At 44.4% G+C, this 10,154-nt stretch overlaps 1 long non-coding RNA gene across 1 annotated transcript; it reads left to right on the forward strand.

Moving 5' to 3' along the window:
- The first annotated feature begins 891 nt into the window (after positions 1-891).
- Positions 892-9,915, forward strand: LOC146172064 (uncharacterized). Its single transcript, XR_014702628.1, has 3 exons — positions 892-1,049; positions 1,765-1,872; positions 9,711-9,915. It is a non-coding gene; the product is annotated as an uncharacterized LOC146172064 (long non-coding RNA).
- Positions 9,916-10,154: the final 239 nt, after the last annotated feature.

Genomic DNA, 10,154 nt, shown 5'->3' on the forward strand with positions numbered 1-10,154 from the left:
TGGCCATTACAGTCGGCGATATCCGCTGTGTTTCGTGTTGTCGAACTTGTTACCTTCACGTACTGTGGAGAGACGTGCGTTTCGAAGAAGGTGGTTCTTCCAGGAAGGGTAGCGTAAATTTTTAATCATGCATTTTGGTTATGTATAGCACAGTGACATGTGATTACTTGCATCAAATACTAACCACTAGGTATACTAGAACGCAGGTATTTGCTCATGTTTCTACATTGCTTTGATGGTACGGAATGCGTAGAATGAATATGTGCATCATTTATTTAATTTCATATCAACTATACACATGCTGACAGAAGCAGTGCCGGCAAACTGGGTTCTTTTGTAGTGATAAAGCAAGCATGCAAGATTACAGTGTTAGCGCAGAACACATAACACTACTGTAAACTGTTAGCTATGTAAAGTGCGTGTGTGTGAGGGATGCCTTGTCGCATCTTTTCATTTTCTGTTTCACGTGCAGTTAATAAAAAGGAGAAACAATATCTGCTGTTCTCTGTGCTATTTCTTGCTGCGGTCGAGTACGCTTGCTCGCGAGCGCCTGTGCCCTCGAGAGCGCTATGTTTGTGGTTTTTCTTTCCATCACACTGTTCCTGACGCGAGCCGGTCGCATGGTCGCGCCGCGGCAGAACGATGATGCGGTAGAAAATCCACGGGCAGAGCGTTTTCGCGGGCGCACGCGAGCGCGCGACCCGCGCTGCTTGAAGCAACCTACCGACACCCCCTTCAGCGCACCGTTTTTTTGGACCAGTCCGCTATACGGCCTCCCCCGTCAAGTTCATTTTTTACGCGCCCCCGCCCAACGTTAATAGAACGGCGCCGTCTGCTGCGACCCGGTTGCAGCAGCAAAATGCTTTCTGCAACCGGGTTGCAGGAGCAAAATGCTTGCTGCAACCCATGACGTCTTATCCGGTTTAAGAAAAACGTCACGTCCGGCTATTGTTTTGTGGGTAGGTGGTTGTTTTTAGTAGCAGAATGGCTGGTCGTCGGAGCCGTGGGAGCTGCGTCGCCGTGCCAGCCGTGCGCTCTCGTGTTGTACGGTACGTAAGCAATTTTTTCTATTTTTTAGATATTTCAGTATGCATGTATTGAGTCATTGCCCGCTGTCTGGAACTCTACATTTAGTTTTCAACTTCTCTGCGCCCAAATGTTCTGTTGACGACCATTGAGCCTGCTTGGCCGGCAGTGGGCCCGAACGGCCCAAAGGTGTATTATAGAAAGTTTCAATCGAAAGCTCAACGTAGTTCTACACCAAGGAACATGCGGTTAAATACCGTTTATTAGGCGAACCGCACGAAAGTCTCAGTCATGTAAAACACGCCTGACTACCAGTCTTGCGTGCGCCTAAAAAGGGCGGGAAACTTGGGTGAGCTTTCCTCAGCGGTCTGGATGAATATTTATTGATTGTAACGTCTTTGAGCTGATGGAGGGACTTAAGGAGATACTAGGACATGACAAAACAACGCGTACAAGCAGGAAAGGAGAGGATCACACAGGCGTGTGTGGGAAGCTTTTGTTTCGGTGCACCACGACGTACTAACCATTTGTGCGACGTGACCCTTTGTGTGACCCGCATTGTAATGACGCGGTGTAGAATAATGATTTCATACCTCATTTTATGACTGCGCACTGTCAAGTGTATGCAGGGCCACTTTCTAATTACGGTGAGGTAAGCGATTTCGCCTTGTACTTGTCTTAATTTCTTTTGTGTGTGTAAACATCGCTTATAAGCTGACGTCTAATATTTGTACGCAGGGACCTTCCTGATATGTGTTTTGGAGTCTAGCATGGGCTTGCTGGTTGCTGAGGCTGAACAAATGGGACTATGAAAGGCGGAGGCAGCATATGCTCCAACGCCACAAGGTGAGCCCTGTACTTAATTTCAAAATAATTGCTGTGCCACCGGGACTGGTCATTTGTTTTAATTTTTACATGGGGAACATGGCACAGGTCACCAGTTTGCATAGAGTGTATGAAGGATTCGAATAAACAAGCATCCCTGCAGCTTCCTGCAGTTGCGGTGTCCAGCTTGTAGTTCGCAGCCTTTCTTTCTCAGCTGCAATTAATGCATCACAAACAGTGTGCAATGTAACAGTTGATTCAGACTAAGAAAACCAGACTAGCTCCAAAAAACAAACAAATGTTTGCACGAGATGGAAGATCAAACCACGCTATATTGTCTTCTCAATTCGCTATGAGAAACTAGCAACGCTGCCTTCGTTAACGAATGGTATTCCTACACAGATTGGTTGTGTCGCTTTTTTGTGCGTGTGACAAAGTTGCTGCAAGAACTTTATTTATTTATTTATTTATTTGGTTACTATCGGGGCCGTTGAGCAGCTAAAAACAGTGACAGCTTCTCCGGGCACCGATATGCCTACCAGCCGATTGTGGCAGGGTTGCTTCACATTAATCAAAGCAGCCTAGCAAATGAGGCTCACTGTAGCAGCAAGAATTGTGAGCATGCCCTCGCACTCACTTGCTTTGTCATCTCCTGCATCTTCTGGCGCAGCAGTGCCGGGCAGTCTCTTTCCGCTCATCAGAGATGATCCTTTTATGCCAGGGGTCTTAGAGCACGGCCAGCGAAGCTGCGTGATGCAGTCTGCCCAGCTCAATTTTTAGCCGGCGTTTTGAAAGCATTACCACCAGCCCTAATTTCGAACTAAAATAAGCTCAGACTTAGTACCCAGTTAGTACACATTCATTTTTGATAAGGCGTTGACCACTTAATCTGCATGAACTTTCATTTGACATCACTATGCTTTCAAAAGCAAGGAGCCAGACATCCTGCCTTTTCTTTTATTTCCAAGTGTGCTTTTTTTTTTTCTTGCTGAGGATTATAAGTGTGGTATTTATTAACAGGTATGTCATTTCAGTACCTCTCTCCGAGTGATCCTGAAACTGCTTTTGTCCGGCATTCAAGCGGAAAGGAGCACACGTTGCTTTTCTTTTGCAATAATGGAAGGGCTTGGTCTGGAAAAAAGAAGTTTTGCTTATTTTTGTTCATTTTATCATTATTTATTGTACTTTGTTTCCTGTTGTTTTGTTTTCTGGCTCCTGGGTCATGAGGGAAAAGGCTTTGTCAATGCGGCCCACGTAGCAATATGAGTTTGAGACCGCTGCTCTATGCCCATAATGGCGTGGCTATCAATGGATTTCATAATGAGTTTGTCTGAGGTAATTGTCAAGCAAAAAACTACCATATGCCACTGGTCGGCCCGGACACACAACCTCCGCATCATGGTGTTAGAATAGAAATGCGTGAGCGGGCTGCTCCACACCAAGCAGTAAGTGGTGATACCGATGCGCTGATTTCTGTAGGCTGCGAAGAGACTGCGTTGACTGTTGGTGGCCCCGGGTTCGCTGACGCCCCCGCTCCACGCCTTTCTTCGATCATGGTATATTCTAAGTTGTAATGTAATGTGGAAAAAACGTGCATTGTTCTCCACTGTGATACAGGCTATGTATTCTGCAATGAAAAATGTCAGCTTTTTTCGGTGCGAAAAGATGTCGAACAGCTTCAGCTATGGCGGCCGGCATACCAAGGTAGGACCGGCTACTATACAGTCACTGTTTGTGAGGGGCATTGGAAGCCCAGGTTTGTGTCCAAAACATGGATGACAGAGTTAAATGGGCATGTGCTACAAAGCGTTGCTCGTTGCTAGCAAAGGAAGCGGTCCCCACGATATTCTCTGCCAGCCTTGCCTACCTTTCAGACTTCGAAAAGTAGAAAGCGACCCACTGAAAGGCAGCCCCAGGAACCGAAAAAATAGAAGATCGTCAAACCTTGTGTAGAAGTGTCAGGTGAAGGTAGCACGTGCTTCACACGACACTGCGTGGGCATGGGCCGGCCCAAAAGCCGGGTGCGGCTCAGCCCACGGGTCGTCTGGGCCGACTCGTGAACATTTTTGCTGGACCCGGGGTGGACTTAAACGTGCGGGCCCGTGCCGGATTCGGGCTTGTACACAGAGAGCCGATGTCCGATTTATAGTCACTTTGTCAGAGTAAAAATCCGCGGCGTCGCAGCAACGAAACAGATGAAATAACTGGTACGCTCCGAGAAAAAGGTTTAGTCTTCATAGCTTATTTATTTACTTTTTACGGCACCGCGGTGGCTTAGTCATTAAAGCTCTCGAGTACTGAGCTGGGATACCCTAGTCTGATCCTAATTGGGAGACAGCATTTCGGTCGGAGCTGAAAGCATGGCAGGCATATGCTATAGATGACAGTTTCATTGAAGAACCCCATGTGGCTGAAGTGATCCGAACGCCTGTGCTACAGCATCCTCATACCTTGAGCCGGTTGGGGACCATTACTCCAGACATAGCTCTTTTTTTGATGTCATGTACACTTTTTTTTTTTTTTCGTTGTGAGAAAATTCAAAACCAAACGTAGGTATGGTTTTCATTTTTAGCTGTTGATTGGAACGTCTCATGCCAGAAATAGCCGCAAAGGCTTGATAGAGTTTAGAAATCTCCTTGACGTTGAAATAAGATAAATCTTGAATGAGCAATGTTTAAATGAGTCAATTAATGTCGTAAGCAATTAGACGTGCGCGGGCCCATTGAACGATTCAAACAAATATATGAAATTACTCCCCTCTGTGACTGAAGAGCAGCAGTCAGACACCGCTCTTGCATGTTTTAAAGCTTAAAATGCCATGTGCGGGTTACTCTAGTGTGGTGCAGCGTGGCATTCGCCTAATAAATTAGAGTAGCGCTGGATAAGGCTGTTTAAGCTATCAGCGAGCACAGACAGTCTGGTCTGCGATAAGGCGTTTCCGCATATGATCAGTTTTGTATACCACTGGAGACTAGGAACTGGAAACCTCATACAAACCACTGGGAAGGGCCAACGTCTGAACGCTTTATGAGGTTTGGCCTTTTCCAAGGTTGCTGTTCAACACTCGGGACGCCAGCCACAGATACAGTCTTGCTGCCGCAACGGCGCCATCTTTCTCGAAAGGGGAAATTGGAGGCGGGGGGGACCTTCTACATGCAGAATCAGCGAAGAGCATTGCAGCCAGAACACATGCCGGCCCTGGCGGCGGTGCGATAAATATAGCTATGATATAACAGCGCCTCTCGCACACCACAGAGCGGGCACGCCGCCTGAGCTTCTTGTCTTTCTTTTACCACCGTCGCCTCCAGTTCACAGATACATTAAATTGGGAAGAATATTGGTTTTCTCTTTCTTTGACGGAGGTGATACCTACGCTTAACCAACGGCCGTTTTGGCATGGCGTGAGGACTACATACACATGCAATTGGCTACCTTGCGTTTTAATGTTATATTTTGCTGCACGCGGTGTCTAAATATTAAAGCCTCCTCACAAAAAATCCGATTACTCTCTCTCTCTCTCTCTCCTTTTTTTTTTTTTTTTTTTTTTTTTTTTTTTTTTTTTTTTCCCGGGGCCCCTCGAAAGTTTAGACTTGGTGGGGAAGGAGGAAGCCGCTGTGGCAGTGTAAAGGGCAGCACACGAGGAGCTCACTGACTGCCGGCGTCTCATAGTCTGGCACACACCTGCATCGATCGGCGTCTGCGTCCCACTGTCGGGGGCACTCCCGCGTCGAACCATGTCGAACGCGCCACTGCGCGCTGTCGGCAAGACGAATTGGAGAAGCGTAGTGTAGATGGCTAGCGAGGACTTGGTCTGGGCCACACCGTCTGCGTCGCAAGGGCCGTTGCGCGCTGTCGGCCAGACGAAGGGGATGACCGCGTGGCCGGCTTGAGGGTACTGACCCAGTCAGGAAGACGCTGGGATTCACTTGAACCTTTTTGTTTCCCGATGGCCCGACTTGGGCTGCTGTCGCCGTCTGGCCAAACACCCCGCGTTCCTTTCCGGTGGGGAATTCTTGTCACAATAGTTGAAAGCGGCAGTTCTCGCGTTTGTCTCGTTGTCGCCATCCTTAACAGGGGACATGACTATAAAAGCTATTTTTCCTACGTTTTTCAACAAATTGGATAAAACCTGGTATTCTGATTTAGTTTCTTGCACTGATTTCAAATATATAATTGTTTCCAATTGGTCAATTAGTTCAGAAGATAAAATGAAATTGTTCATAATTTGCGGGAACAATGAAAAAATAACCGCACTACAAAAAATTCACGTGAACACTTTGCTAGGTACTAGAAAGCATAACAAATACAATGTTACGTGTACTTTTGTATAACAAATATTAGCGATGTTATAGCAGTTTAAAATTCACTGCTCCAAATGTGAGTGCCTTCCTGTCTGATTTAGAGCAAAATTGAAAACTTTGAACTGCTATAACATCGCTAATATTTGTCAAAAAAAAAAAGAAATGCTCCTAACATTGTATTCATTATGCTTTCTAATACTTAGCAAAGTGTCCATGTGAATTTTTTGTAGTGCTGTTATTTTTTCATTGTTTCTGCAAATTATGAACAATTAATTTCATTATCTCTTGAACTAATTGGCCAGTTGGAAAAATGGTTGCATGTTTGAAATCAGTGCAAGAAACTGAATCAGAATGCCAGGTTTTATCAAATTTGGTCAAAAATTGGAAAATAATTTTAAGAGCCATGTCCCCCTTTAAGCAGAAGCGAAATGCAATACAGCTGACATATTTCGTGGTGTGTTTGGAGACTGTAAACGGCCTAAACTAATACATTCGTTTTCAGAATTTTGCAAGTCTAGAGTTATCATGGGAAGACGAAAGAGTCACACTGGCCGTACTGCCCGAATCCGTGGGTCTCACTGCCTGTCGGAGGTTGGGCACACTACGAGCAGTGGCGTGCCACGCCGGCGCGGCTTGTTCCTACACAACCCTTCAGACACCGTGCTCCACATCATGTTCTACTTGGCACTTGCTGTATTTCATTTTAAACCAGCCAAAAGACGAGACAGAGAATAGAAGCGAACGAGATGAGGCTGGCTTCTCTGTCACTAGTCTTTTGGCTGGCTTAAAATGAATGATTACCAACTCGCCCAGTCGTTAACCTTGTTGCTGTATTTACAGGGCATTCCCACGTCTGCTGCTGTGGTTTAGTTTAGCACTGGTGAACGCTGTCTATGTTGGGATACATGCAACATAAATAGCAGTAAAAGATTGCACAGCCATTATTGTAGCTAGTTTGTAAAGCATGGGATGCATAATGTGGAGGTCTCGGACCTCAACAGTGGCATGTTTCTTGTTTTTGTTTTGTTTTCCTAGTTTGCAATGAGTTATTTCTCATTTGAGAGTAGATACACTGCTAATTACCGTTCATCACCAATGCAGATTTTGTTTTTATTAGTTAATTATATGCTTTCCTCAATTTCATTCTGTTCGTTAGCATACCTGTGTCGTAACAGGGCCTTTATATGTGTTTCCTTTTCTGCTAAATAGAAGAGCATGAGCCTCTCATAGCCTGTGTTGCTTTGGGACATTAAATCTCATAAGCCAGACCAGCATGAGCCTCGTTTCTGGCAGTCGTAGATCTATTTCATTGAACCTCTTTGTTAATAATAAGCTTGTCAAACATACGTCAGACAAAAACATACAGTATTATGGGTGTGACACCATAAGGGTGTCAATCATTAGAAATGTCACAAGTGTTGGGCAGGCATGGAGGGCCTATCATTAACATATTAAAATTAAGGAAGCTCCGGTGCCACTCAAGCGAAAACATGAGAAGCCACTGACAGAAAGCCATGGAGTAGGGCATCTGAAGGTGGAAAGGGCTATCCTTGAGGGCAGTCTATCCTCACTGAAGGGATTACTGACCAGTGCCTTGGAAATTTTATCAGAACAGGCATGGATAAAAAAAATATATGCACAAGATAGGGAGTGGAAATGTGCTGCTTATTGATGTGAACTCCAAACTAGTCTAGTGGTGCTTGAGCACATCATAGTGATATAGTCCACATTTCTCAAGCTAAAAGAGTCATGTTTTTATCAAACTTATCGTTCGGGCATCAAGTATAGAAACAAGCATTGCATTTTCTACTAGTTTGTTCCAAATTGTTGCTAAGGTCATTTGTGTTTTTAAACATCTATACCTGTTTTGGCTGTTAGTCTTGCATTTTCAGCAATGCATTGATCTTTGAATAAAAAGGAATCAAATAGGTTATTTTGGTATGTCAGGTATAAAAAATTGAGCTAATAAAATCTTTTCACTTTAGAAACGTGCTTCAAAACTCCCGTTTTTTAGCTTCAAAGTGCTCGAGCCTGCTTCCACCTCTCCAAGTTGGTTTGTGGTTCAGGTCATTATTGACAGTTCTGCATGACTGAATTGATGTCTTCAATTTGGAGTTTTGGGGAGGGTTGCATCCATTGGGAAGAGTGAAAAATGCTGGCCGAAGATAAGGAACGCTGCATTATGAAAATTCCGATTGCTATTGGGCGACCAACTCATGGATGATGGCACTTGAAAGCGTTTTGACTGGAGGTACTCGCACTGCTTGGGCTAGGCCAGTGCAGTACTTCATCTTACAGGAGCATATGCACCTAATTTTGGTCGCATTTTGCTCGTTAACGACATGCAAAACGTTACTCTGTACAGATCATCACCTGGTTTTTATCTTCAACCGCTAAATAATTTATAATTGAATTTTTGTCATCTGTTTCAGGGTGTCTATACTCCATTAACACACTGAATGTTAGTAGTGCTGCTATTGCACTTAAAATCAAGTGTTGGTCTCTGTTTGCAATATTTTTTAGCTGCTTTGAGAAGTATGATGCTCATGGACAGCCTCCTTAACAACATGAACTGGTGTATTTGTGATGAGGACCATATATCAGACAGCCAGAGGTTTTATAATGCTAGCATTGTAGCAACTGTTGTGGTCCTGTAGTTCGGTGAGGGATTTGCCCATCTTGTGGTTGTTGCCCGTTTGCTGTGGCCACCCTCAAAGTAAATAGCTATGGTCCTGTCACATAGTTTGTGAACTTCTTGTTACTTGTATAGAAATTACTGTTTGGCACAAAATGACTTATGGCTGCCATCATGTGCATTATAGAGGGCGAGCAACTACATTTCGGTGGAACAGTTCCTCATTCTTTTTCACAGCCCATAGGAAGGATTTCGCAAGTTTAGAAAAATGAAATGTTCACAGCTGAGTCAGTCGCAATTCTGGAATCATGCTGTGTAGTCGACAAACGCTACAATCCGAGAGCAACGCATGTCGTCTAATGAACAGTGCAAGCGAAACTTCTTGGATGCAGCAGCAAATGAAAATGTGCACACATGGTTTTCAAGATGTCTCAATGTTTATTTATATGCTTCACAACCTACCAAAGCCCGCACGCTTACGTTATACCAAAGCACAATCAGCTGTCTGTTCTGATGTCTGCGGCCAGTGTTGATAAAGTTCTTTACCACCCATGGTGTCCATTTCTGCTGTGCATGTGCACTGCAGTGATACATTGTCACACGCATGCAGAGAGCACTAGTACTGGCCTTACTTAGGGTAACCTTTTCTCTGTTTTGGCTTTTCTCATTCTTGAGCTATGCTACAGGGTGCACACTTTTCTTCTTGTCTGGTTCCTTTGACGAGTCATGAATTCAGCATTTGTGCTTCTTTCCTTTTTGAGGGTGTAGTGACCATATGCAAATCCACTATTAGAATATATGAGCTGCTGCATTAGCTGCAGTCCTGCTATCTTTTTATTTAAATTTGGTACATCTCTGAGTTTCTCTGGGTGTTTTGTTATTGTTCTGAGCTTGCATTCTTTTGTTTTTTTTCCCCGTGACAGCCGATCCTGCACGTGACTGATACTAGTCGAGAGATCACAACAGCTGCCCACCTTTCAAAGCATGGCATTCCCTGGCTCAAGTTGACTGCTCCCTGTGCTACTGGCTCAACAGTGTACTCACAAGTCTGCACTTCACTTACGAGCGTAATGGCAACACACACACGTTGGCCATAGCTTCTGTGTCAAAATAAAGTATTCCTACTTATGTGCCTTTTCATTCATTATTAACGCACATGATTGGAGTAATAAACACTCCAGTGCCAAAACACCATGTTGACACACTCATTTATGTTTAGACTGCCTACCTTCTGCATTACTTCCCTTTTTGTAGCCTACCTAGAAAGGTAAGTATTTACTGTATGTGTCATAGAACCACATGTATTTGTTATTCCTTTTAAGACTGGAAATAGTCTGCAAAACCAGTGAAGTAAGAAAAGTTCACAG

Source organism: Amblyomma maculatum, unplaced genomic scaffold (genome assembly GCF_055883805.1).
Source record: "Amblyomma maculatum isolate TAMU_Amacu unplaced genomic scaffold, ASM5588380v1 scaffold_14, whole genome shotgun sequence".
Lineage (NCBI taxonomy): Eukaryota > Metazoa > Arthropoda > Arachnida > Ixodida > Ixodidae > Amblyomma > Amblyomma maculatum.